Source organism: Acomys minous, assembly GCF_964271855.1.
Source record: "Acomys minous genome assembly, chromosome: 15".
Lineage (NCBI taxonomy): Eukaryota > Metazoa > Chordata > Mammalia > Rodentia > Muridae > Acomys > Acomys minous.
The window spans coordinates 78,464,304-78,491,794 of record NC_140497.1 but is presented as its reverse complement, the minus strand read 5'-3'; the positions used below and the strand labels follow the sequence as shown (position 1 = coordinate 78,491,794).

General features: G+C 44.4%; 1 protein-coding gene across 1 annotated transcript in view; it reads left to right on the top strand.

Moving 5' to 3' along the window:
• The window catches only part of RASGEF1B (RasGEF domain family member 1B), a gene marked incomplete at its 3' end in the record, with an annotated part of 516,267 nt that overhangs the window by 322,340 nt on the left and 166,436 nt on the right, over nucleotides 1-27,491 (top strand). The gene's annotated exons all lie outside the window — the stretch shown is intronic.

Here is a 27,491-nt window from a genome sequence, read left to right as displayed (position 1 = left end):
GCCTGAGAAGGATGGGGGGGGGCAGACCGGATAGGTGGCTTTGCAAAGCTGTGCAATGATATCTGTCATGGCATGCCATAAAAAACAAACTGCAAAAAACCCCAGAGAGGCATCATGAGGCTAACAGGAACTATTGTCTAGATGAGACCCTGAGTGTTCCTTGTAGCTTTCTACAATATTAATGTTTCTGAAAATGAAAACAAAAGCCAAACAATTGCTCTGCCTTCTCACATAAACTAGAGAAACGGAGCAGAGAAGTGATGGGGGAACGGCCGGCTGGGGATGCAATGAGCAGCTGCAATGCTGTTGGCTGCGGGTCCGAGGGTGGCAACAGCATCCCGGCAGACACCCCCAAAGACTTCTAGGGGTGCATGCAGGGAGGCCCGGAGAATATGAACCAAGTAATAGTAGAATTGTGTTTGTTTGTAGTGTTCTCGGCCAGTGTTTATGTAGACAGTGAAATTACCAGCCAGAGACTCGGCGAATAAGTAACTCTCTGTCTTGTCTTCACATCCCACCGTCGTCTTCCCTCATGCCTACTTGTGGTCTGTCAGCCATACTTGACCATTTTACAATCGGCTGCTTCTCCTGGGGTCTGTTTTGTCTTTCTGTTATCTCTCTGTTAGGTGATCAACTGTGAGAGGTTGGCGGCGGTAAGGTCAGAGAAAGGAAGTGGGTGGGGTGCCATCTACCCTGGATGAAGAAAGCCATGTTCTGGCATTTCTTCAAAAGAGTCAGAGCTGGAGACTTGAAGGAAATTCTGAGTTCCAGGTGCCTGAGTACCGGTGACCCATAAGTTCTTGGTAGTCTGTTCAGAATTTTTCACGCACGCCCCCCCCCCTTGCTTCTATGTCCCCACACTTTACTTTAAAACCCCCATTTCTTTGTGTGGCATCTACAACTGTGAGCAAAAAAGAAGTGTGTTCGAAAGATTAGCATACAAGGTGACATGTTCCTTCTAAGCTGCTTCTGTGTGTGCCCATTCACTTGCTGACACCAAATGGCACAGCCCAGAGAACAACGGGACTTGGTCACTTATCTTTTTTCAGTTAATATCACCAAAAGTGATGTCTCCTTTAGTTTATCCACCCACCTATAAGTGGAGTCTTAGGTTGTTTCTTTTCTTTTTCCCCCCTGTAAAACCAATGCTGCAATGCCCAATTTAACATGCCACCTAGGATTTTCTGTTCTTTGTCAGAAGGCTTTGTCTTGCTAGGAACAAAACAAAAGCAAAACCACCTTGGTGCTGTGTAAAGGACTGGCTTCTGGCATGTGTGGTCCCAGGACTAGCCAGCATTGGTGTCACCTGGACCTTTGTGAGAAATGCATGTCTCTGGGCCATTCATCAGATCTCAGACGGTTCCCAACCCCGCATTCTGTCATCTTTCTGAACCCTGTGCATGATTTGGGTCTGTGTTAAAGTTTTACCTTGCTATCAAGACCCAAGGAGCAGAGCAGTTCAGGTCTCAAGCCGTCCCCTTCCTACCTCAGGCAGGTAGCTTGTTAGAATTGATACTTGCAGGTGGAAGCCTGCAACTATTTGGGGCATGAGTAATGTCTGAGAGTTCTCTCTGAAACTGTGAAGACCTACAGGACTCAAGCTGTAATTACGGCTGTTATCTCATCCTGGGAGTGGTTCGTTTGCTAAGTCAAGTGTCCTTTCTGCTCCTTTAAAAAAGGTGTTTGTTTCAGTCTATGGAGAGTTGAACAAATACCAATGGAGGGTATGCAGTTAAAGCTGAGGTTCAGAAAAGTCAGGTTTTTTGGGTTGTTGTTGTTGTTGTTGATTGTTTGGTTTTTTTGTAATTGTTTTTGTTTTGTTTTGTTTAATGAAACTATACCCAACTATGATATAGTCTAATGAGACGATACCAACTACAACACCAACACTAGCTTTCCTAGTTAATTATTTTTGGTTTTGTTCGAGTCTTATTTTTAACCTGGTGTTCTATATTTAATCTGGCAATCTTGTAACTTTAGAGTCATCCTGAAATCTAGAGACCAGGTTTTATCAATTTAAAAACGTACACCAATATTAAGGGATGCTTTGACAACAGAGTCTCATGCTGGGTTTAACAACTGGAAGGAGTTAATTGTAGAGTAGGTAAAATGGCCAAAAGGCAACAAGTATGTCGTCCTGGGGTCCCGTGCAATCTTGGCCATCACAAAAGGGATGTGTGGCTCTCAGCATCCAATCCTAGCCAGAATGGAGCTCCCTCCTTCCCCTGGAATCTATCTGCAAATCTGGATAGGTGCACAAACTTTCCAGGTGCCGGATCAGAAAGTAACCAAGTCAAGAATGGGTTTTGTTTTCGAGAGCTGAACAAATACTCACCGAGTATCTATCTACTACATGCCAAGCCCTGTTGCACCGGTGCTTAGGCCCTGTGGTCAAAGGCATTGGGAAATAGATGAGATGCTATTGAGAGGTGTGCCTTCCACTAGAGATGCTGCAGTGCAGTGAGAAGTCTCAGGGTAGCCGCTTCTGTCCAACTGCAAGCTCAGAAAAGCCTTGTGAAGAGGTGAGATGCTACCCAGCCCACCATGTGGCAGGGGCGCTATGAGGATGAAATCAGTGGGTGCACTTACGTGGGTGCACATACACAAAGAAGATGGCACCCCAGTGGGAGCCGTTGGTTGACATGCCATGTGGGTGTCCTTATATTTTTTTTGACTGATATAAATTGGGACCTGTGAGATTGCTGATAATGAGCAGACAATAAGCAGATGCCATAACCAGAAAAGTTAAGAATCATACACTTGAAGAGCTACTGAGGGGTTTTTATCATGTTTCATCGCTCATGCATGTACATGTATGTGTTGGATGATAGTTAACATATTTATGCCAATTAGATTGAAATAAACTGAAGTATAATTAAAGACAACTTAAAATAATGAAACAATATGCTGGCTTGTTTTTAATGTTATACCCTCTCTTCCTTTTGCTCACCAAGGCCCCTCTGGATACCCTCTCTGCCAGCCTTCTAAGTAAGTCATCGCCCTAGAGACTATTTACATTAGAAGGTTTTCATTCTTAGATTGCCCAGTGCACGGAAGAGACTGAGCCCTGCTGTGTGAACATCCTCACCTCCACCGATCTTGCTCCCACACTAACGGGCTTCTACTTAGTATTCAGTAACAGAGACTCATGTTCTACCCTCCAACAATGTGGTAACAATATGGTAACAATGTGTTTTCAATACATTGATAACAATGTAACAATGTGGCCTAGAGCTACTTTCGAAATATCTGTGTGTCTCTGTTTCCCCATCTGTAAAATGCGAATGACAAAATTTCCTACCTCAGGGGCTAGAGAGACAATGGTTCAGTGGGTCAAGAGTGTATACAGCTCTCGCAGAAGGCCAAGTTTGGTTCTTAGCACTCATGTTGGGTGATTCGCGATTGCCTCTAAGGATCTGATGCTTCTGGCCTCAATGAGCCCCTGCATATATTGAATTAAAAATAACATCTTTTAGAAATCCCTAGTGTTGCAGATGAAAAGAGAATGAGTTAAGAATGAAAATTAACCATTTTTGAGGAACCAAAATTAAAAGAGAGGACACAGCAAAGAAGTTACTAGAAAGCCTGGTAGATAATTATGAAATAATTGTGAATCATTTCTAGTACCATTTTTATTGTCATATCAAATGTTTTCATGGAAATTATCCCACCACCACCAACAACAAAAGAAATTATCCCAACAAACAGTACTGCTAGAAGACAAAAAAAAAAAGGGCAGGAAAGGAGGGAAGAAATAAAGAAAGGGGCAAGGGAGGGAGGGAGAGAGAGGGAGAGAGAGAGAGACAGAGAGGCAGAGAGACAGAGACAGAGAGAGGGGCACTGTATAGTCAAACTCCTTTCTTTGCTGAGGGTGGTTGTCTCTTCATAGGCAATTGAGAGGACCATGGTGGAAAGGGGATAGAGGTATGGTTGTGTGGCAGTCATTTATTGGCGCTTCCATAGCAAAATCCTGCAGATTATCTTGATCAGCAACAGGATGTTTTGTAGCCTCTGAAGGCTGAAAATACAATGTCAAGGTGTCAGCACTGGCTTCTTCTCAGATCTCTGTTTATCCTACAGGTACTATTCTTGTGCTGATAGTCAGAGCACTGATCTGTATGCACTAGTCAGATTCACTCAGGGCCCATGCGAATGGCCTTGTTTCAACTTATCCCTTTAAAAGGGACAAATCTGGATGATATCACATTGTGAGTGCTGAGGATTACTGCTCCACTGTGAATGTGGGGAGGAGATACAATTCAACACATACTAGTAGGTAACCAATCTACAGAGACAGATTCCTCCCTACCCACACCAAGATGCTGCCTGTGGCTTCCTTCCTATCCAGATATGCAAGATATACTCATTTTCCTAAACAAATGCAAGTCTCATCTTTGCCGGAACTTGCATCTCCTACCTGTCCTCATGTCCCCACCCTGTGTCAGTTGAACTCTGTGTCAGTTAATGGGCACATATCTTTGTCATTGGAGATTTGTCAGCTGAGGAAACTTGGTGACACCTGAACGGAAATCACAGACAAATCACGACAAACCACACAGAACGAATGCTTGTTGAGATAAAGCAAGGTGTGTAAGTTTGATGGGCTTCGGCTGAGTAGGGTGATGCTTGAGCTTGTTGAGATAGGGTTGTGCACTGAGACCTTGTCTAAGATCTACACCCTCATCCGCTTGACTTGAACTTCATGTTCCCTCTGGGTACTTTGAAAGGGACTTTAGAATAAGAAACAGATTTTAGTCACAACCTGGAAATCGCTTGGGCACTGTTGAGTGCCTTTGAGTTTCTAATGAAGAGATTCTCCACAGAATTCAGCATGAAGGAAGTCTTTGGAGACTCGTGCTGTATATTTCCCTGCCCACCTCCTGTCTTCATTGTGATGTGTTCATATAGAGGTGGGAAAAGAGTAATTTCAAGATTAGAAGACTCAGCTCATCAACTCTTATAGCGGCAAAGCATGTCTCAATTTAATTTTGAAATGTGAAATTGACTTCTTAGTCCCCTCTATAGAGTCTTTTTCTCAGAGGAGGAATCCAGAGTCCCCTGCTGATAAAAAAAAAATCCCTTACCAGTGTGGAATCCTTACATGACACAGCTTCTCTTGGTGCTATTTTAAAACGGGGCATGCAAGGTTATTCTGAATCTGGAATTTCAAGGGACGAGAGTGTAGCTCTGTGGGCCCTACTCAAGGCATCGTGCTTTCACGGCTGCTTTGCTCTGCCAGTCCAAAGGCCATTTTATCTCTGACCTCTGAAAGTTGACAACTTTCAAACAGAGCAGCATATTTTGCACACTTTGTCTACAAGCTCATTTAATGAAGTTGTATCAGAAGGAAGTCAGCATTCTAATATATGCACCACGTGTCTACAAGACGGTCGGGCCCAGAACTGGGGCTGTTTAAAGGTCAGCCCCCAGGTTAGTGATGATGTGAAGGGAGAAAGTGGTCCTTCCTATCGACAGCACTTGGTTTTCCATCTCCTTAGAAAACAATGCTATAAGTTTTTCCTTTATGTTGAATTATCCACTGTTTTTGTAACATGGCCCTTACTGTGTTACATATTATACAAGGAACACAGAGACTACCAACTCTGCCACCATGTCACAAACTCTTGAGTGACTGCGATAAACTGAATGCAGTAGGAATGTAAAGGAAAACACCGTTAGTTAGAGACGCCTCACAGACGGATTGAGAGAGAAGATGGCTTTGAAAGGTGCCAGACTGACGAATAAAGAGTTTGAGGCAACAGCAAGAGCATTCAGAAGTAAAACTGAAAGGTCTGATGAAGGAATGGAGTGTGTTGGTAGACATCAGTGGCATCAGGACAAGAGTGTGTAGACAAGACCACAAGAAGAGACGGGTGCACAAATTAGATTTGAGAGAATGAACCCTACTGAGAAATCAGAAACAGGAAAGAGGGTAGAAGCAAACACACAGGAAACATCCCAGGTCCGACATTTTGACACCGTTAGAGAGACTGTAGACCAATGCCCAGAAGGCAGCAAGGCAGCATAAAATGCATTATCATGTACTTGAGTGTCTGCCCTGAAAGTGCAAATTTAGAGACAGGCTTGTTTAGAGGTCAGCACATTCAAGGAAGTCTTTCTGGAATGGACTGAGGTGGGGCAAGGTCTGACAGGTTTAGGAGACTCAAATTAGCAGTGGGAAGAAGAAAGCGTTCTCCCTGAACAAAATCTCAGCAGTGAGATTACAACTGTGGGCCAAGATGGGAGGTGCAAAGGGCAATAAAAGATTAGCCCAGTAACTAGGTGGGAGTTGATGTGGGATTAGCTGGCTTATTTTAGTGTTTCTCAGTCTTGAGTGTGTGCTGGGATTAGAGAGAGGCTTAAGAAACAGGAGCCTGGGTCCCACCTGTAGAGTCTCAGCCTAGATCCCACACCTAGGGACTCTGATTTAACTAGGAGTATAGTCCTTGCAATTCATTTTTGACTAATAGCAAATTTTGTTGTTTTACAATTACATACATGCATGCTATACACTTGGGTCCTTCTCCTGCCCACCCCTTTCCCTCTCCTACCTCTGCTAACTCTCCCCTTCCTTATATGTCTCTTTCCCCCTTTTAAGTTGTTGCTTTGGTTAATGTCCCTCAAATTTTAACTAGGGCTGTCTTTGTGAAGTTGAGTTTACAGCTACCTGTGAGAACCTGGATAGGCTCATGTGTGGGTATCATACTGGATACAACCCTCCCCAACTCTCAGGATAATTTGGTAACCAATAGTTCAGCATTACATGCTAAGGCCTGGTGAGTCCCTTTCCTTGCCATGGTTGACTTTTCTGAGGGACCCAGGACCAGGATACACAGCTACTGTGAGTCTGTGGTTTCCATGGTCAGGTCAAGTTTAGAAGATGGTGTTTTGCAGCCGTTCTCCCCATCTTTTGGCTCTTACATGCTTCTGATCCTCCTTTTCTGCAGTGATCCCTGGGCCTCCTTAAAGAGGTGGCATTAGGTGTCTTGCCTAAGGCCGAATCCTCGGCCATCTTTTACTTTCAGCATCCTGTGCAGCCATGGGTCTTCCCATTTACCTCTCTTCACTTCAAGGAGAGGCTTCTGTGCTTAAGGCTGAAAGTAACCTTTGTCTGGTCCAAACCAGGCTTAGAATTGCAAGAGAAAAATTTGAAGCTCACCAAGTGATTCTAGTCTATGACCAGTTTAGAGAACATGCTAGGCAAATTTCTATTACTGTAATGTGATAGCTGGCACATGTTCCTTTTCGAAGGAAAGTTTGTGTAGTGCAGATTTTAGAGGGAAGTAAAAAGGGGCCAAAGTTGGTTTCGAGAACATGCTCTTCATGACCTAAGGACCCACATTAGGCCCACTCCTGAGAGAATTCACTTCCTCTGGATACAGCCACCGTGGGGACCGAATCCCTGACACAGTACACCCTCAGTGCACACTCAGACCACCTCTGAGTCATAGCAGAGGGTAGATGATTATGAAGAGTCACACATTCCAAGTTAGAATCCAGATCTGGTTCTCAAGGCATCACATGTTCTTACAAAAAAAAAAATGGGGAAATAGAACAGACATGGTCTCTTGGAAAGAAAGGAAGCTTCTAGCTAAAAGTGGATTGGAAAAAGAGTGACAGTCATGCAAATGAGTCTGGCCAGAACTCCATATAGCAATCCTGGCAGGAGTAGACAGAACATCAGGCTGACACTGTGTTTGTGAGAAAGAGAAGAAGAGGGAAAATCCCAGGGAGGCATTAAAGACTCAGAACCTGGTGACAGTGACAGCAAGAGTTAGCGGAAAGAAAGGGGATTTGGAGGAGGGTGCTAAATAAAAACAGGGGACTTTTATATCCATTATTCCATAAAAACTGTTGTCTACCATGTAGTTTTCTCCTTTCTTGTCCACAACATATGGACATCTTGCCCCTGTCCTCTTACCACAAGTAAAAGAAAAAACAAAAATCACCAGGCACAGGGTCAGGCAGGATGTCACCAAGGACAAGCAGGCCTGATCTGTATCTTACATAGGAAAATGTCCTGAAACCACAAGGAAGCTATTCCTCTAAAAAGCATCATTTTCTAAGAAAAAAAAATGTGGTGTATGGTCACCACATTTTTTTCAGCCATAAAGAAGGACAAAGTTATGTTGTTTGCAAGAAAAATATGCCACTGCAGCTGGTAATATTAAGCAAATTAAGTCAGGCTTAGAAAAGCAAATGCTGCATGTTTTCTCTCATTGTGTAGAGATACATAAAATCAGATTTGTATCTATGACCTGAAAGCAGAAATGAAACTATCTAGGGGAACAGACAGGACTAATGGGTGAAGAAAGTGGAAGTTACAGTGGGGAAAGATGCTCAAAGTATATACATTGAACATTTGTGGGAACATGACCTCATATAGCCCAGTGCCCTATGTGATGAATATACACCAATGAATATGTATATAATCTATACGTAGTCCTCATAAGTAACAAAGCTTAGCAGTCCCCAGACTACTTTAATAACCTGGTTAAGATGCCTGTCCCATTATCTGTCAGTGGTAGGCCTATCTCCCATAGCTGATGCTGTCTCCTTCATCTGTTCAACCAAAGCTTCTGCCTGGGTGTTCATCGTATGGAACTCCTTTTTCATTTGTACAGGAACAGGGAGAAAGATTCTGGATATAAGAAGGACTTGGGCTCAAATTTCAGCCCTGCCCAATTTGGCGTATTAGTGCCGACCAAGCCCCTTTACTTTCCCTAGGATAAGAATCAATCTTGCACAGCCGGGTGTGGTGGCGCACACCTTTAATCCCAGCACTCGGGAGGCAGAGGCAGAGGCAGGTAGATCGCTGTGAGTTCGAGGCCAGCCTAGTCTACAAAGCGAGTCCAGGACAGCCAAGGCTACATAGAGAAACCCTGTCTCGAAAAACTAAAAAAACCAAAAAAAAAAAAAAAAAAAAAGAATCAATCTTGCCAAGGTGTAGTGGGGAACAAGTGAGGCCACACAGCGAAAGCACCTGGCGCTGGCTCAGAGCATGTGTGCAACAGAAACTGTGTGTATTTTCATTCCTGTAGGGGAAAAGTGGCCAGATCCATAACATCCTCGTCAGAGATAGGCCAGGGATCTAAGCCTGCTTTTGACAAGAGACATGGACTCTCAAAATGCCACTCTTTCCACCCACGAGGAACAGAGGAATCCCTGAGTGAACTGTTTGGCATGAGCACAGCCATGTTGAAGACCTGGTGCCTCAGACCAATGAGAATTGGCAAAGCTCCTGACGCTAGGTGATGCTCAGAAAGACAACAAAGCTTTCCTCTGATCCGAGTGTGAATGTCAGTCTATGGGAAAGACGAGCAATGGCAGCTTCCTTCTCCCTGATGTTTATAGTCTGAGATTTCTTGCCTGCAGACACTAGCTAACTCTGTCCCTTGTGCTGTGTGCTAAGGTTCCAGGCTTTGCATAGAAGGTGCTACTCCATCAGAGTGTGGACTGCCTGCCTGACCACAGCTTTCCTACACATGTGTCTGTGTGTCTGTCCTTTCTTCATTCCCTTACCACTGCAGTGTGTGTGTGTGTGTGTGTGTGTGTGTGTGTGTGTGTGTGTGTGTGTATATATATATATATATATATATATATATATATATATATATATATATATATAATTTATTTATTTATTTTTTTACCTTGTGAGACTCCACTCTTGGGATGGTGTTTGTTTGGTACTTAAATTATTCAAATGAAACATTTAACTCTAGGGCATGGTGACAAGAATCTATAATCCCAGCTGAGGCAAGAGGGGCAAGGTTCAAGGTCAGTGTGGCCTACAGTATGAAATCCTGTCTCAGAAACGACATGATGGGCTGCTACATTAGATTGCATAAGTGAAGTCTCCAGACATCTTTACTGAATGCCTCTGCATTCCTGCTAAAATCATCTGAGTCCCTTCATTACCAAAGCACAACACATTGCTAGACTTTTCTTTGTTTTTTTTAATTGAAAAATTTTATACAATATATTTTGATTGTGTTTCACTCTCCCCTAATCCATTTCCGTCTCTTCCCACCCAGCTTTGTCTTCCTTTTCCTCTCACTGTCTTTGAAAAACCAACCAAACAGAAGAAAATGAACCAAAACCCCACCACAGAAATCACAAAAACCACCAAAATCAAAACAAGCAAGCAGAAGACCTAAAGGAAAGACAAGACAAGGCAAAAGGAAATGCAAAGTTCACAAAAATACCATGCAGTTCATTTTGTGTTGGCCTAGCCCTTCCTGGGCTTGGGGCCAGTGCAGCGCTTGAGCATGCTGCCGCAGTACCTTGAGTTCATGTGTGCATCAGTCCTGTTGTGTCATTAACGCACTGTCTTCTTAGTGTCCATCCATCGCTACCTATTACCCTTGGCTCTTAAGATAGTTTTGCCTCTTCTTCTGCATACATCCCTGAGCCCTGAGGGGAAGAGGTTTGATGAAGACATCCCATTTACGACTGAGTGCTCCAAGGTCTCTCTCACTCTGAACACTGTCCAGCTGTGGGTTCCCATGTTAATTCCCACCTACTGTGAGGGAAAGCTTGCTCCTGTGATGAGGGCTGACTGGGGTATTGATCTATGGGGATATCAGTGCATCACTGGGAGTCATTCATTGCTGTGCTCCTAGCATACTATTATATAGTAAGTTTTCCCCTAGAACTATGACCCGTTAGCTTCTTGTCAGATGTGGGTTCCATCCCGTGGAGATGGCCTTAAATCCGACCAGAAAGTGGTTATTCCCATAAAATTTAAGCCACTATGTCAGATGTCATTCTAATGGATCTGCCTTAATAATATGTTTCTTGCTCTTTTTCCCTGGCAGCTTTTAATATCTTTTCTATGCTTAGTACGTTTAGTGTTTTGATTATCATATGTTGTGGGCAATTTCTTTTCTGGTCCAGTCTCTTTGGTGTTCTTGATGGCTCTTGTACCTAGATAACCATCTTATTTAGATTGAGTAAGTTTTCTCCTATTATTTTGTTAAAGATATTTTCTGTGAGACAGAATGGTGATGGTGGTGCACTCCTTTAATCCCAGGACTTGGGAGGCAGAGGCAGGTGGATTTCTGAGTTCAAGTCCAGTGTGGACTAAAGGACAGCTGGAGCTATACAGAAAGACTGTGTCTCATCTCGAAAAACAAAACAAACAGACAGACAAACAAACATTTATGATTTCTTCTTCTTCTTCTACCTCTGTTATTCCCAAGTTTGGTCTTTTCATAATGTCCCAGAATTCCTGGCTGATTAATCCCTGAATTTGTTTTTTTTTTTTTTTTTTTTTTTTTTTTTTGGTTTGTTTTTGTTCTTTTAAGATTGAACATGTCTTTAAACTATCTGTTTCTTCTACCTAGTCTCTTCCATGTCTTGTAATCTGTTGATGAGATTTTTGGTTTGTCCTCCTGAGATTTTTATCAACAGTTTGGACTTTTGCTACTGATTCTATTTCTATTTTTAGGTCTCGAGGTGTTTTCATTATTTCATTCAGCTCTTTGTGTTGTCACGGTCTCCACTAAGACATTTTTTTGTCATTCATCTTTAAGCTCCTTGAACAGATTCATCTTTGCTATTTTGAAGGCCTTGTCTTGCGCTTCAGCTAAATGGCATTTCCCAGAGCCTCATAGGGTTCAATAGATCTCCTGGCTCCCGGAGGAGGCATATTGTCTTCAATGTTCATGTTTATAGTTTCTTGTGTGTTGGCATCTACACATCTAGAGTTATGATATTTGAGTTATTTCTTGGCGTAAGTATCTGATCTGGTCTTCATAGGATGGGTTCTGTTCTTCGGTTACTGTTGCTCACTCTGGATCCTCGCCACATGTGGTGGTTGTGGCTCCCCTGGTAGACAATTCTTCTGAAGGTCATGGGTGACTCAAAGGGATGGAGGAAAGTCTGAACCCTAGCCAATGTGGCCACTGGGGGTCCCTGGTTAAAAATAAATAACGCTATAGATAGGCAGCTGACACAAAGAAGTGAGATGGGAGGCAGGGAAAGTTGAGACATTCATGGGAAATAGTGAGGGAACTTTGGTTCTGCACTGGGAGGCACAGTGTCCAGGAGTAAAGGCAAAGTGGGATTAGTGGCTCCTGCAGGTAGTCTACAATGGGGAAAAGAGTAAGTCTGGAAAGATTAGTCTTTTTTATTGTTGTTGTTTGGTTTGTTTTGTTTTTTAAGATGTATTTATTTATTATATAACACTAGAAGAGAGCACTAGATTTCATTGTAGATGGCTGTGAGCCACCATGTGGTTGCTGGGAATTGAACTCAGGACCTTTGAAAGAACAGACAGTGCTCTTAACCTCTGAGCCAACTCTGCAGCCCCTGTTTTTGTTTTTCAAGACAGGGTTTCTCTGTGTAGCCTTGGCTGTCCTGGAATAGCTTTGTAGACCAGGCTGGCCTTGAACTTACAGAGATCCACCTACTTCTGTCTGAGATTAGTACTAAAGATAAGCATTAGTGAGAGGCAACTTGTGAGAAATGTAAATTAGCTTTCTTATTAAAAATAAAATTAAACTATGCAAAATCACCTTTAAACACTCACAACAGAAAGTACTTATAATAAAGTGCTTACTTGCATGTTAGCATTCTGTTTTATGCATATTAACTGATCGAATATTCATAAATTCATTTGCATTGTGTTTCAACTCTTCCCATTCTATAGATAAAGAAACTGAGTGCAATCATTTTCTTAAGATCACAGCTGGTCTGCGGTGGGCCCAGGCTGTTTGGCTTCTGAGCTGGGCTGCTTTTGAAAAAGATGCACACCCAGCGCTTAGCTTTTCATAAGTGCTAACTAGGCTACTCACTGAATAGCCCTTGGTGCTAGTGTTTGGGGAACAAAGGAAAGGCCAGGAGAAACTGATGCGATACAGAAACCTGGGGATGGGGGGAGGACAGGAAGTCTTCGTTGTTCTCCAGGAAATGCCCACACCATTCTCTGCTGAGGTCTTTCATCGTCAATCCTTCCCTTTAGAATAAATCCACCCTAGAATTGTCTTTATCAATGGAAGAAGTTTCCAGATTCCCAAGTCTACGAGTTGGCAGTCCCCTAGAGAGTGAGGACTCCCCTGTAGTTAACCTTAGATAAGAGTCCTTGTGGCAAGGGTGTTCTTTGTGGCTCTTCTTGTTGTCTACTGTGAAGTTCTAGATACCATCTGTACCAGCTCCTCTGGCATCTTTTGAAGTGGTACCATGCATGCATTCTCCCTGAAAGACAAACTCAAGGCCCTGTATTTAAACTTCCTTCCCTCTTCAGTGTGCTCTCTCTCGCTATAATTTTATCATTGTTGTTTCCTGTCACAATGTCTTGGCGTGGGAGTACAGGGCAGGTACAGACCACACCGGGATCCACTGACTGTCAGAATCCCTTTCCTTCCAGGTACCAGTCCGGACAACAATATATACCCTGGCAGGGGACTGTGGCTCAGAGTGAAAAGTCAACTGTCCCTTTTCACAAGTCTGCTGAGCCAACTCACAGTGACAGGAGACCCTAAGAGACTGCAGCATCGTCTAAGCTAGAATATACAGGGTACAAAGGTCCTGCCAGGGGAGATAATGTGCTTGCCTTCCAACTCCTCACCCTCCACGCCAGCCTTTCCCAGTCACTCAGTCTTTCCACTGCCGTCCACCACACATGCCATGGTTCCGCTCATCTGGAATAAAGATAGCGGTTGCCATGCCCTGACCTGAGCTGCTGGGGTACAGATGACTGATTCTGACCCCTACATGTGTGGCCACTGTCTGGCATGAACAAATGGTACTAGCAGTCACTTGAAGGGGCAGAAAGGGGAAGCTGGGTAGGGAACGGATATTGGGGGACATTTGCAATTAGTTTGAAGTTCTCTGTACATAGCCAACCTGTGGGTTCATCCATACATGTTGTATGAAGTTACAATAGAGGTCCTCAACTTAACTGCACATTATCTTCACCTGCAGTGACTTCTCATTCGCAGTGCTCTCCCCTTACCTCAGCTCTGGCAAATCGCTTTCCAACCCTATAGTTTCCTATTTTTGCCATTTCATACTAATGGAATTATATAATCTGTGACCGTTTGTGTCTGATGTCTTACACTTTTAACATAAGCTTTTCAAAGTGTACCCATTTGTGGCATATGTGGGTGCTCATTCCATTTTGAGAGTTGAATAGTTTTCTAGTCAATAAATATATCACAGATTTCGATCCTTTTCTCAGCTGACAGAAATTGGGGGATATTTCCAATATGGGGATATTACAGATAATATTACAATAAACGTTCATGCACAGATTTTTTGTGTGAGATTTTTGTTGATTAGTAGTTACAAAATTTTAAAAATGAACTACTTTGTCATTGCATTGGAGGGTGATTTTGTGAACACATGTTTTTGTATCTCTCAGACTAGAACTCCAGGGTCGTATTATATGTTTGAAGTCCTGCTCTCTAAGGCTTATGTACTACTTTTTATTCTTCACACAAGTGTACAAGGGCCCCAGTTTCCCACACCTTTGCTAACATGCACTGTCTGTGTTCTTCCTTACAGACGCCATATGTGTTACTTGGTACCGTATCGTGGGTTTGACTTGTGGTTTCTATTTTGTTTCATTTTGTCTTGTTTTTCAGGACAGGGTTTCTCTGTGTAGCCTTGGATGTCCTAGACTCAATATAGAGGAGGCTGGCCTTGAACTCAGAGAGATCCGCCTGCCTCTACCTCCCCAAGTGCTGGGATTCCCAGCATGTGCCAAGGTGCACAGCTTGACCTGTGTTTTTTAATAGTTGATAAAGTGGAACATCTTTTCATGTCTTTATTAATGGTCTTTAGAGAATGTCTATTAGAATCCTAACATGATTATTTTAATTGAGTTATCTGTGGTACTATTACTTAGTTTTGTGAGTTCTTTTTAGACTATAAATACAAATCTGAACATTTGTGTACTTATTTTTATGGATTTTACGGATCTTTTTTTTTTTAATTTTACAGATACTTAATTTGCAAATACTTTGTCTATTCTGTGTTTTCTGTTTAAAAATGTGCTTGTGTGCACATGATGTGCACATACATATGATGTATGGAGGTGCACTGCACATGTGGAGGTCAGAGGGCAACTTTGGACTTAACTCCCTCCTTTCACCTTAATATGGGCTTGGGGGTTCGAACTCAGATCCTCAGGCTTGGGTAGCAAGCGATTTACCTACCAAGCAGCCTCACTGGCCCCATCTTTTCACTTTCTTGATGGTATTGTTTGTGGTACAAAATGTATTGTTTTTGATGAAGTACAATGTGTTGGTTTGTTTCATGTTCTTTGGTGCAATGTCTAAGAAGGTTGCTCAGTCCAGGGTCACGAAACCTACTCCTGCCCCTCTGTCCCTTCTGTCCCTTAAGTTTTAGTGTTTCTGCTCAGGCCTCAGAAGGGGAGGAGGGCAACTTCATTCTTTTGGGATTTGTGTTATTTTTTTTAGAAGACTATTTTTTCCTCATTTAATAGCAGGTTACTAAGAAGAGACTTGATACCCTATGAGCATATACAGGGGGAGGTAATCCCCCTCAGGAACAGTCATAGGGGAGGGGAATAAGGGAAAAATGGGAGGGAGGGAAGAATGGGAGAATACAAGGGATGGGATAACCATTGAGATGTAACAAGAATAAATTAATAAAAAATTAAAAAAAAAAGAATTTGTGTATTAAGCCTTGGGTTGCCTATTTTTGAATGAAAAAAACCAGCAAAAGTTTTGGTAGTTGTAATAGGACATGTTGCTACTGCTTCCTATGATTTTTATATCATTACAGCATTTTGAGTCAGGTGTGGTGGTGCACACCTACAACCCCAACTCTGACCCATTCTGCAAACACCATGCACTATTTCTTTAGTGTAAAACCCTGTGGGACTGACACTGGGTTTTGTGGCTCAGTCATTTCCCCTCAAGTATTTCTTTATACTTACCACTAGGTTTCGATAGAATTCCAGGAGCCTGGTCCATTCTAACAAACTCAAATATCCCTTTCAAAATCTGCGTGCTTCCTCCGCTGTGGAGTGAGGACAGCCACCCCCTCCTCACAGCCAAGGCTTGGGGCTCAGGGGCTCAGGAATCAGGAACACATGGGGAGCAGAAGCTGAAAAGAGCCCAAGGGCTGGCCAGCTGGGCTGCTGTCTGTCGAAAGGCAAGACAGCCCCCGAAGCTGCCTGTCACAGGACCCTGTGCCTGTTACCTAATGAGAGGCAGTGGGTGAGCAGGGGGCTTGAGGGTAGACCCTCCGACTTGGGTAGCAAATCCTTTACCTACTGGACCACCTTCTTGTCCCTACCTAGGGCTGAACCTGCAGCTGCACAGATTTCCACATACAAGGCGGCCTGGCTGTGGTCTCCATTTGGACCCAAGAAAGGGAAGGAGAGGGGGATCCTGAGCTGGAACTTGAGGTCTGCTGACCCCTCCCCAGGCCTCCAGTCTCTCGTGATGCCATATGTTGTGGGTTGTGGCTTCTCCCATATAGAGGGGGAGGGAGGGACATTTGGAGAGACGCAGTGTCAGTGACGCAGTGGGAGCCCTGAGAAGACACAGTTTGATCTGCTTGGGTTTTTTTTTTTTTTCATAACGTTGTAAAAATCTTAGCCGTGGGTCTGTTTTCCCTGAAACTGCTGCCGGGCTAACTCAGCAAACTGGCCTGAGAAATTAATCTGCTGACACTTCTGTGAGATGCCTATAATTATGCCGTTTGCGTAATTTGCACTAACTTCTACTCTCTTCTCCAGAGATATGCAATTGGCCCGTTCCTGGGCCAGAGCTGAGACCTCCCCTCCCTGGCATTGTCTCTGCCTCGGTGGCTACTATGGGCTAGAAAAGTACAGCAACAAAAAATACCATTGATCTCATTTGGATTTTTTTTTTCTCGGAAGGGCTGTGTGTTTGTCACCCGCCATGAGCTGTGGATGCTGCCTTTGACAGCCTACGACTGTGGTGTCATCATCACTCTGTAAACCTGCTAGGTTGAGAGCTCCATCCTTTCTTGAATAAAGGATGCTTTTAGGTTCAAAGTACCCATGGTTCCTACCCAGGTGCAGTGCTCCCTAAGGGTCTGCAACACAAGCCTGAGGGCTGCTCAGAAAACTATTGCTACAGAGAGGGGCACCACTAGAATATGGTGGTGGATAGGCCAAGAAATGCTAATGGTCCTGTAGCATAAGGGTTTGACCTACACAACTTCCCCATCCAGAGTATGAACAGAATCCTTGCACTGGACACATGGATGCACCAATCTCAGCCTGCTCCTCACCTCTGTGTTATTGACTGCACTGATGCATTGATGCTTTGTTGCCTACATAAGCAATGGAAGGAGTCCCAGGAAGGTCCTGAGCAGATGCAGCGTCAGCTTAGTCCATGGTGTTTATTTTCCTTCCTGCTTTCCCTGGGATTTAGACTCAGCCGTGCTCCACCCCTTAGCTACTGTCTTCTTTCTGCAGCTTCGTTCCTGCCCGCTGCACTCGACGTTCATCGTGTTCTCCCCATTAGTGTTAATGACAGCCCCCCATTTGCTGAGTCCTTAGCTGGTGGCAAGGAAGATGGTAGATGATTCTTACACAGCAAAGGAGACCTTAGAATAACCTTCACGGGGTGAGAATGAAGGCTTGAGGGGTTTAAACCATGCTCCTAGCCAAACAGGGTGGAGCAGAGAAGGTTCGGAGGGGCCCTATGACCACAGCTCTGTCTGCATCAGCACTATTTCCCAAGACCTATGGGTTTGTATGGACTGCCTACCAGGGCTGCCTTCCCTGGCCCATGGATTCTACCTTGTCTCTCCTGCCAGCCTGCTCTCCATGCGGCTCTTCCTTCAGCCTCGAAACATCTTCCCTTCTTGACTCTGTTCCAGAATCTTCTTGGCCTACTGCAATTTCAGTCTCATTTTCTTGGAGAGCCCATCTCGGTCAGGGGCCTCCCCTCTATGTGTCCTTATTTCCTTGATCATGAGCATTAACGACCATGTTTTATGTCTATGTCCCTGAGTGGATCTAAGGGGTTGTATCCTGGCTCTAGTACGGTGTCCTCAGAGCCAAGCTCCGGGTCTGCACAGATACCTGTGAGAAACAGAGATGGTGGTTGCCTCCATTCATTCTTAGAGTGTTCTCCATGTGATCACCCTAGCCCCAGCCTTCTGGACACCACTAACCCTGTGTATGTGTGTGTGTGTGTGTGTGTGTGTGTGTGTGTGTGTGTGTGTGTGTGTGTGTGTCTAGGGATGTAACCCAGGGCTTCGCCTTTTCAAGGCCAGCACTCCTTTGCTGAACTCTCCACCCAGCCTTCTGACGTTGGATTCTGTACTGCCAGGTTAACTACGAAGCTGATTGGTTGGTTGGTTTGCTTGCTTGCTCATTTTGTTTGGACACAAGGTTTCCCTACCTGGCCTATACTAACCTTGAACTCATGATTCTTCTGCCCCAGCTTCTAGAGTGATGGTATTATAAACGTGGGCCACTACTCCTGGCTCTAGGTGAGATCTCAAATAAAACTGGGGTGTGGGCCACTACTCTTGGCTCTAGGTGACATATTAGATAGAACTGGGGAGGGGAGACCAACAGTGGTAGAGAACAAAAACAAGAAATTCATGAGAAAGCATGTGGGGACCTATGGGACTGACAAACTGTGGTGGTGGTGAGGTGGACTTCCACGTAAGACTGGTTGATTTCTCTAACCTTAGGTAATTAAATTAGAATCCAGTTGAGCCCAGAGGGGTCTCTGAATCCGAGACTCCTCAGCCTTCTTAATAGAAAAGTTGTGAGGTTTTTTTGTTTTACTATTTTAGAAAAACAGTAGAGAAATAGTCATCCCTTGAATGCTGTTATTGATGAGCCAACATACACACATACTGCTAGGCCTGAGCACATCTTCCGGTGTGATTGTGAGGTTCTGGCGGTGCCTCCTAGGTTTAGGAGCAAACGTGCTCAGTTAGGTCTGTTCATTTGCTTATGTGCTTTTGTTGGTTTATGTTTTGGTTTTGTTCCCCCTCTCACTTCATTCATCAGGAAGCAAAGGTTACGCAACTCCCCCAAGGCTCTGTGCCTCCTCTGTGACCCAGATAGAATTTGAACTCGAATCTGTCTGAGTCTGAGCCCAGTGCCACTGGGTGTCTCCTTCAGTGTGCCACTGCCTTGTTATGGGCCACAGCCTCTGCAGCCCTTTCACTTCCTCATTCTCTGTCACCTTAGTGAGTCAATGAGGCTGCAGAAAGCATGAGGAAAAGGAGGCTCGGTGTTGACAGGGTGGACGTGCAAAGGGCACTTACTGACTTTTCTATGTCAAAGTGTGAGAGCAGCCTCTGCCAGGTTGTCGGTACAAGCAAATGAAAACCCTTCCTGTTCCTTTACGGCCAAGGTTGCTCACAAAGCAGAAACGATTGGAAATGCTCAAAGAGCAGACTTATATCTATTTATTCACATCCAAATTTTGTGTTTTATATCCAGTAAAAACATTCCATCCAGCTCAACTAAGAACCCTGCACTCATAAATAGATTCCCCCCTGAACTATAATCAAAATGATAATTTCCTCCTCTGGGCTAGACCAGCCCCGGTGGCCCGACTGCAATTACCGTCTATCTGCCAGGCTACTGTGCCATCACATTTTGTCAATCCATACTAATTTTCAGGCAATACAAAGAGTGGAGGTAGAACCCCACTCCCCACCCCCTCTTCTTGGCAACTCCAATCCTCTCAAGTCTCCAGAGGCAAGCGTGACTGCCAGAAGTCAAATGGAATTTGCAATTCCCATGGTAGCCTTTAGCTTTGTTGGGCAAACACCACCCTCTTAGATACCTGTCTAGGGAACAGCATTGGATCCTGTGCAGAGGCTGGCTCCACAAGGTCAGGGCTACGGCACTCACTTTCCTAGCCAGGGCACAAAGACACTGTCCTTTTCCTCAGAAGTGTTGCCTCCCCGGTCAGCTTCAGCAGCAGAGGTGCGCCGTCATTAAACAGATGAGTAAGGGGACGACACTGCTGCCAGTGTTCCCTGGAGTGTTTCAGTGTTTCAGGGGGACAGAAGTGTGTCCATCTCTGACAGAGGCATTTCCTGTTCGGGATCGCCTCTGCAAACGGAGCATAGAGTCACGAGGAGGGTGATGAGATAATTACATGGTGTGCTACAGAGGCCTATTCAGAGCCTGTCATCAAGAGGACTCCTGATGACAGGCAGGTAAGGACTCTATCACCATTTGTCCAGAGTGCTGATGGGAGTGAGATTTCAGCATCCGGGCCCTGTTTGTCAGCACTGATGAAATCTGCATTTGATCACTTTGTCGGGGTATTTCTCCCCCCTGATTGAGTGATTTAGGTTACTTTTTTCCAGTGATTGCCAGTGCTGTTATCTCAGGGAGAGCAGGGGGAGGAGGGGAAGCAAGCTAAAACACAAATACAACCACTTCAGTTCGTGGGCAGCTTTGCTGAGTTGCCTGCTGTGGAGTAGGAAGCTTGGCACGAGTAGCTGCGATGCCTTAGGCTGATGTTTGCAGGAAGGTATATTTATAACTCCTTGGTATCGCACTGCTTCTTAGAATTGACACACATGCAGTTTTCCAAAAAGAATATGAGGTTAGAGCTTGAATATTGCGCCTTAACTTGAAGTTGTAACACCAGTGTCCAGGATACTCTGATTAAAGGCCTCACTGTTTGACACCACCCCACACCCTGCGTCTTGATGCTGAGCTGTCTGTTCCTTGTCTTTCTCTTAAGTCTGCTTTTTCTGGTTTGTTTGGATTTCCTCCCAGCTCTCTGACATGCCCTGAGCCTCCTTTGCTAATTCCCAGTTTCTGCCTGCAGCTCTGTGGTGGGGTGGTACCCAGGGCATAGAGTTAATTTTTCTCTGGCCCATTCTTCTCTTCCCCATCCACTTAGGTGTTAGAGCCATTTATCCTGTACAGCTCACGGCCTTCTGGGTCTTAACACAAAGATGCCTACTAGGCATCATAGATTTAATTACTTAAAAACGGAGCTATTATTTCTTCTTCTCCTTGCTCCATCTAAGCCCTCAATCGTCACAGTTGCTACCATTATTAAGAATTCTGCTCATGGCGTAAATTCTTTGAAGTCTGGGTTTGATAGACTCAATTACGAAATACTTGCGGTCTTGGCTATGATTTGTCTGAGCGTCCCCCACAGGCCCATTATGGTTGGAGGTTTAAGTTCTAGGGCCATGATGGGACCATTAGGGGTATGCAGGAGACTCTCATGGGAGTTTGTCAACCCATGGGAGCTGGGACGTTCTCTGTGACCCCAGGCTGGTTCTCAAGTGACCTTTCAGGAATTCTTGTGAGAAGGTTATTATAAAAGGAGCCAGTTGGTCCAGCACCGCTCTCTTCTCTTCATGGATTCCTATAATTGCCACCCATCAACCACCATAATCCAGCCACCAAGAAGCCACACAGCCAGTGAGTGGCCCTCAGAGCCTTAGTATGTCATCTGGGGCATGAGCCTTTATAGCTGGAAGCTAAGTAAACCTCTTCATGGGCCTCATCTCATTAAAGCCACAGCAAATTTCTCTAGGTCATGTCTCTACGGCATTTATCATTTGTACTGGTTAGAAACCGGTCACCTGAATGTCGCTCTGAGGAAACAGTGTTGGCAAACTCTAGACATTATGCAGGTGTTTGACATGAAGGATGTGTTCCATGTTGTACTTTGAAGTAAAGAAGCACCTCGCAAGTTAGGATAGATAGCAGACAGTTGTAACTACCTCTACCTGTGTCACTGTGTCTGTGTGCTTCAGTGGATGCAGGGAAGGGAGGTTGTGTCTTCATATTGTCTCCCCAGTGTGGCAGTGATGTGGAGGAGCGAGCTCGTGCTGGCTGAGTAACGCATGAGAAACATTTCATTGCTAATCCTCCCATAGTTCTCGCTACTCACTCAAGAAAGAACGTCAGCATCCCAGGCTGGTCCTTGCCTCTTCCTTTGGATGATTCATTGTGTCGAGGTCTGTATCCTCTCACCTATAAAGTCACCAAGGGCAAGAACTGGGCTGTTTATCTTGTCTCCTGTTCACGTGGACACCTCTTATGACACTTAGTTACTGGCTTGAGATGAAGATTTAAGTCTGATCGCTCCACATTTCTCCTACCTGAAAAGCTCATCACTTTTAGTCTGAACCCACAGACATTGACAAACGCCTTACCCAGACCCTCACCTCACACACAAACTCCCCTCTCCTTCTGTGGAAAACGTGTCCTTGGAACATTGTGTACTGTCCTATCCCAGGTTCTATTGTTTAGGCTTTCATATATATTTCACCCAGCTCTGTATCCTACATTTGGTATCGTTTTTCATCTCTTGACAGGTGTATCAATAGGGGTGAATGGACCCCCATGTTTATAGCACATTTAAATAAGCCAAATATAACCTCTGTAACAAATAGAATGATGAGAATAGTCCATTAGCAAATATCTCCTGTCTGTCAAGCATTTGGAAATACCAAACAACATTTACACGCTAACATTGACCTTTTAAGTTTATCTCTAAATTAGAGACTGGGGAGCAGGGGGGGGGAGCCATACTCAAGGGGACCTTTCACCACACCTGCAGCCTTCTCCATACCCCCACCTAGACATATGTGCACAAACATACCTCATCGCCCTCTGTCTGAACTTCAACCTGCTGAGTCATGAGTTCTCTGGCTCAGATCCAGCCACGTTTTAAGACTGTTGGCTAATGCCTGAGTCTCCTGCGTGAGGAGTGGCTGATGTTCAACCAGACTTGATGGATACATTGCTCCACCGGTCTTTCTGTCAATTCTGTATGCAGTCAGTGCTCCGTGGTGCATTCCAGAGCCTTGACCGATTCTGATCCCGCAGCTGCTGCTGGCTAGCCACAGTTTATTAGATTGTACAACACACGGTGTAAGCAGCCATGATGTCACTGACATGCTGAGCAACAGCAGCACGAGATGCCTTAAAAACAGGCCCAGATATGTCATCAAGATGCTATTTGTATCCCGGAACACATCACAGATTAAGGCTTCGGCACTGGCAGGTATCAGTCATGACTCCAAGCTGCCACACACCTCTCTTGCCAACTCTCCTAATGGAAACGTCGTGGAACGAGTGCTGGTTGATCCCCAAAAGCCTTGCCTGGAGGACAGAGCATATTGTATTCGGCTAAACTCTACCAATAATAAGAACTGAGAAACTACCCATAATGAGAAGGTGTGCGTACACACAGTGGAATCTTATTCAGATATAGAGAAAAAAGGAAATCACGAAATTTCCAGTAAAAATGGGTGGTGCTGGAAAGTATATTAAGTGAAGTAACCCAAAAACTCGGCAAGATAAATTCAGCATGATCTTCCTTTTGTGTGGCCATATGTAGGGCCATAGATGTGCTGAGAGAGCATGAGATCAGAAAGGGGGCACTGTAGAAGGGAGGCGCCCTTAAGGAAGGAGGGGAGGAAAAGGGAGCACATGGGATATGAATGCCAAAAGGAGGCTGCTGGGGGTGGAGGGACGCAAGTCGGGACAGGCTAGGGGAGGAGAAAAGGGGAAGGATCAACTTAGCAAGTTCCAGTTCTGTTTGAAGATGCCACAAAGAAACGCGATGCAAGAGGCACAGAGGACAGGAGCGAAATAGTGTTGCCTGGACATCACATGACCTCCGCATTCATAAACTCACAGCGGCTGTGATTGCCAGTGCCTGCCCCACCAACCCCTACCTGCGGAGCTTTGGGCTACTGAGGCCTCCCGAGGAAGGCAGAGTCAGTTTTCTTTAAGGGCATATGGCTCTGGAAGGTGGACTATGTCCCCATGGAGGGCGTTATGCCTGAGTATATGGACGGCATTAACTGGATTCAGTGGGTTATTTGGGAAAAAGAAACAAAAAGGGACACAAAGGTGGGAGGGGTAGAGAGGTAAGGGGTGGATTTTGAAGGGAGGCGGTGAGGGGGAGTGTGGATGGATATTACCAAAATATATTGTAGGAGGTTTTCAAAGAATAATAATAAAAAAATAATGTATCTTAAAAGAAACATAAAACTTTGTATAGTAATTTAAAAACAAAAAGTAAATGGTAGGAAAGATTTTGGGCCCTAACGAAGGCCACCTTTGGTGACAGTTATCTACTATAGCAGTGATCTATCAGATTGCAGACAAGCCACCAGATAGAGCTGCATGTGGGTCTATGCTTCTTGAACACTGACTTCTCTGCATTGTTGGTTTTGCTACTGGTATGGAATTTAGTTTTCAAGACAAGGTCTTGCCATGTAGCTCTGGCTGGCCTCAAGCTTACAATGAGCCTCCTACCCCTACCTTCTGAATGTTGGGATTATGAGCATACACCACCACACCAAGGCATCTTTCAAATTTTCAAGTTAATAGTTAACTGGTAACTATCACAGGACTGTTTTCCCCTTGCTCCTAGTTCACTCTGAGTATGGTCTCCTTATTCCAGTTGGTCAGGCATTCTGCCATAGTAGTCAAATCAGTCAGGGCAGAGGTGGGGGAACAACTATTACACATCTTGATGTGATTGGTCTATTGGGAGTTGCCTCTCAACCTCAAGCATCAAACTCTGCTGTGGGTGAGCGCAGTCTCCCAGTATCAGAACTTAGAGGGAGGCTTTTTGCCCAGGGAGAGGAATTAGAAATCAGCCCATAAAAATAAATGAATCTGTTTCCATAGTGACGGGGATTTTTTTCCCTCCATAGTTTTTATCCTGTGTTCCCCATAGACCCCTTAGGCAGAATAACAATAAACTTGAAGAAAACGTTTTATTATCTTAATGGAGTCTTAATTTAGAGCCAAAAGCCTTTAAATTATCTGCCCAAGGATACCAGTGGCCATAACTTTTGGTATTGAATACCTGCACAGAGTTGCATAAGGATCAGCATCTCCCGGAGAGGTGAGGAAGATCTCGTGGGTTGGTGGGCTGCACCTGTCACGTTTGATATTTCACCCGTGAAGGACATGTGCATGTGTTTTCATCTGCCAAGTGAAATTTTCCACCAGTGGAGCCCGCGTGTGGTGTACACTACAGGGCTTCCTCATTACGTCCCTAAATCATGTTCCACAGCCACAGGAAGAAATCCCTCCGAGCAGCAAAGCCGGAGGAGTCTCTGCTCGTCAGCCACCAGCCAGCTCCAGAAGCCTTTGCCTTTGTTTTTGCAGCCTTCAGCTACACTGAGGGAGCCCATGAGGCCCGACAACTGCCCCGTCAGAGCAGGCTGTCACACAAAAGACCTGGAAGAACAAATTCCAAATCCCTGAGCAGAAAGGTCCCCAGGGGCAGGGGAGGAACAGGAGTCTCACGGGAGAGCAGGGTGTTTGCAGATACCCTGTGTGTACGTGGGGAACCCAGTGGTCTTTGTGGAATGGGGTCAGGGACATGGGGGAAAATCTGAAAGTGAAAGGCGTGGGTGATTACTGTCTGACAAGCCGTTTCAATAGGTATTCCTAACTTTTTTCTCTTAATTCCTTGTAAGAGTGCCTATACCCCATTTTGAAAGAATGATTAGAGCCTCCATCTATTGTTCCAGGATAACTACTATTCCTATCTCTTCCAAAAGCTTGAACAATAAACATTCAGGAGAGGCTACTCCTAGTCTACAAGGGTAAATTTTAATCTTTTACTATGCATGTTTTCTGTATTTCTTTCCATGATTACATGTGTGGCCTCCTATGGTGACTCATGTAACTTTCTTTGACATAAATGCTGCCAACCTCAGGGTTTTTTTTGAAGCTAATGATAAGTGATAAGTGAGACCGTGAAGACCGTATCTCAAGATGCACAGTGGAGAGTGAAGGGCTTTCCTTTTCCTTGTACGTAGTACTTAAGTTCTGTGATGGACCCATCAAGTATTTTATCATTTGTAGACATTCAGTAAAAGTGTGTGGCTGTAGTCACAAATGAAAGAATATTATACTAGTAAGGGGTGTTTGTTTAGTCTTAATAATATTTTTAAAACCCATAAGCTCTGGTGTGGGTTTTGTTGCTAACACATGATAGTAAGGAAAGCATGGGGAGAATAAAAGGAATTTTTATACTGTTGTTCTCTTATATATTAGTTTTTCTTGATTGTGAAGCATTACATGTTGGAGAGTATTCAGAAAGGGGAATAAAGGAAAAGAAAGAAGACAGTAGGCCACTGGCCTCCTTGAATGATAATGGTCAAATTTTGGTGGAGTATACATTTTAAAATGTATGCAATCACAATGATTCATTCTGATGTCAAAGCTCCATTATATCATCACAATACTCTACTGTGACATCACAATACTCTACTGTGCAGATACACTGTTCCATTATGACATCACAATACTGTGACATCACAATACTCTACTGTGCAGATACACTGTTCCATTATGACATCACAGAATCCATTTTTAAATAACATGTCATCACTTTGGAGCATTGTGATTTATGCAGTGGAGCTGTGCTGGTGGTCATGAACCATTATTGCCTAACAATATAGCATTTTGACGAAACAATGGAGAATTGTGATGCCACAATAGAGCATTTTGATGTCATATTGGATTTGTGATGTCACAGTACAGCCTCATGTTGGCACAGTGAGTCCCTGTGATGTAACAGTGGAACATTGCGATGGCACAACAAAGCTGTGAGGCTGCGAGGAACTATGGTGACCACACTATTAAACATCATTGTATAAACTGGAACACTGATGGAACAGCGGAGCATAGTAACACCACAGTGGAACATCCTGATGTCACAACAGAACTGCGATGTCATACTGCAGCACTGCATTGTCATAGGCAGCTGTGATGTCACTAGGCAGCATTGGTTTGGCACAATGAAAAACTCATGAAGCCATGATGGAATAGTGATGCCACTTGCAGCATTGTGAAGGTAGAACATTATGATGTCACTGTGGATCTATGATGTTACAGTACGACATTGTCCTAGCATAATGGAGCATTCTGATAGCTCAGTGGAGAGTTGAGGTGTCACAAAGCAGCATTGTGTTAGCACAGCAGAGCATAATGGCTTACAGTGAAACTGTGATAACGCAGTGCCCACTGTGAATCACAGTAGAGCATGTCTTGTATCTCAAGTATTCACACTTGCGAATATGTGTCTACATACTCCCTTTCTGAGGAACAGTATCATAATAGGGTCACTGCTTTTAGGACGGACTGTACTGCAGCCATTGGCAAGCGCTCTCTCTCTCTCTCTCTCTCTCTCTCTCTCTCTCTCTCTCTCTCTCTCTGTGTGTAGCCCATGTGACTTACGTGGCAAATGGGAGATGTCAGTTGTACGGTATTTATGTAAACACCTCAAGTGCTTGCTGGAGGAGAAATTGGAAGGGATTGTGTGAATAGCTTTCATTCTTTTATTTGGGCTCAAACATATTCTTTTGCAGGATATTTTGCTCTTGCCCGAGTCGTCTTTCCTGAAGATCCAGAGCCAATAGGTGGGAAGCCTAGGGGTGGAGCCAAGTTCTGGGTATAAATTCTAGTCATCAGTTCCAATTGTCTTCCTGCTGAGCTGGATCTCCACTCACTGTAAAGCTGCTTTACCGCCATAGAGGCATTTATTCTTACC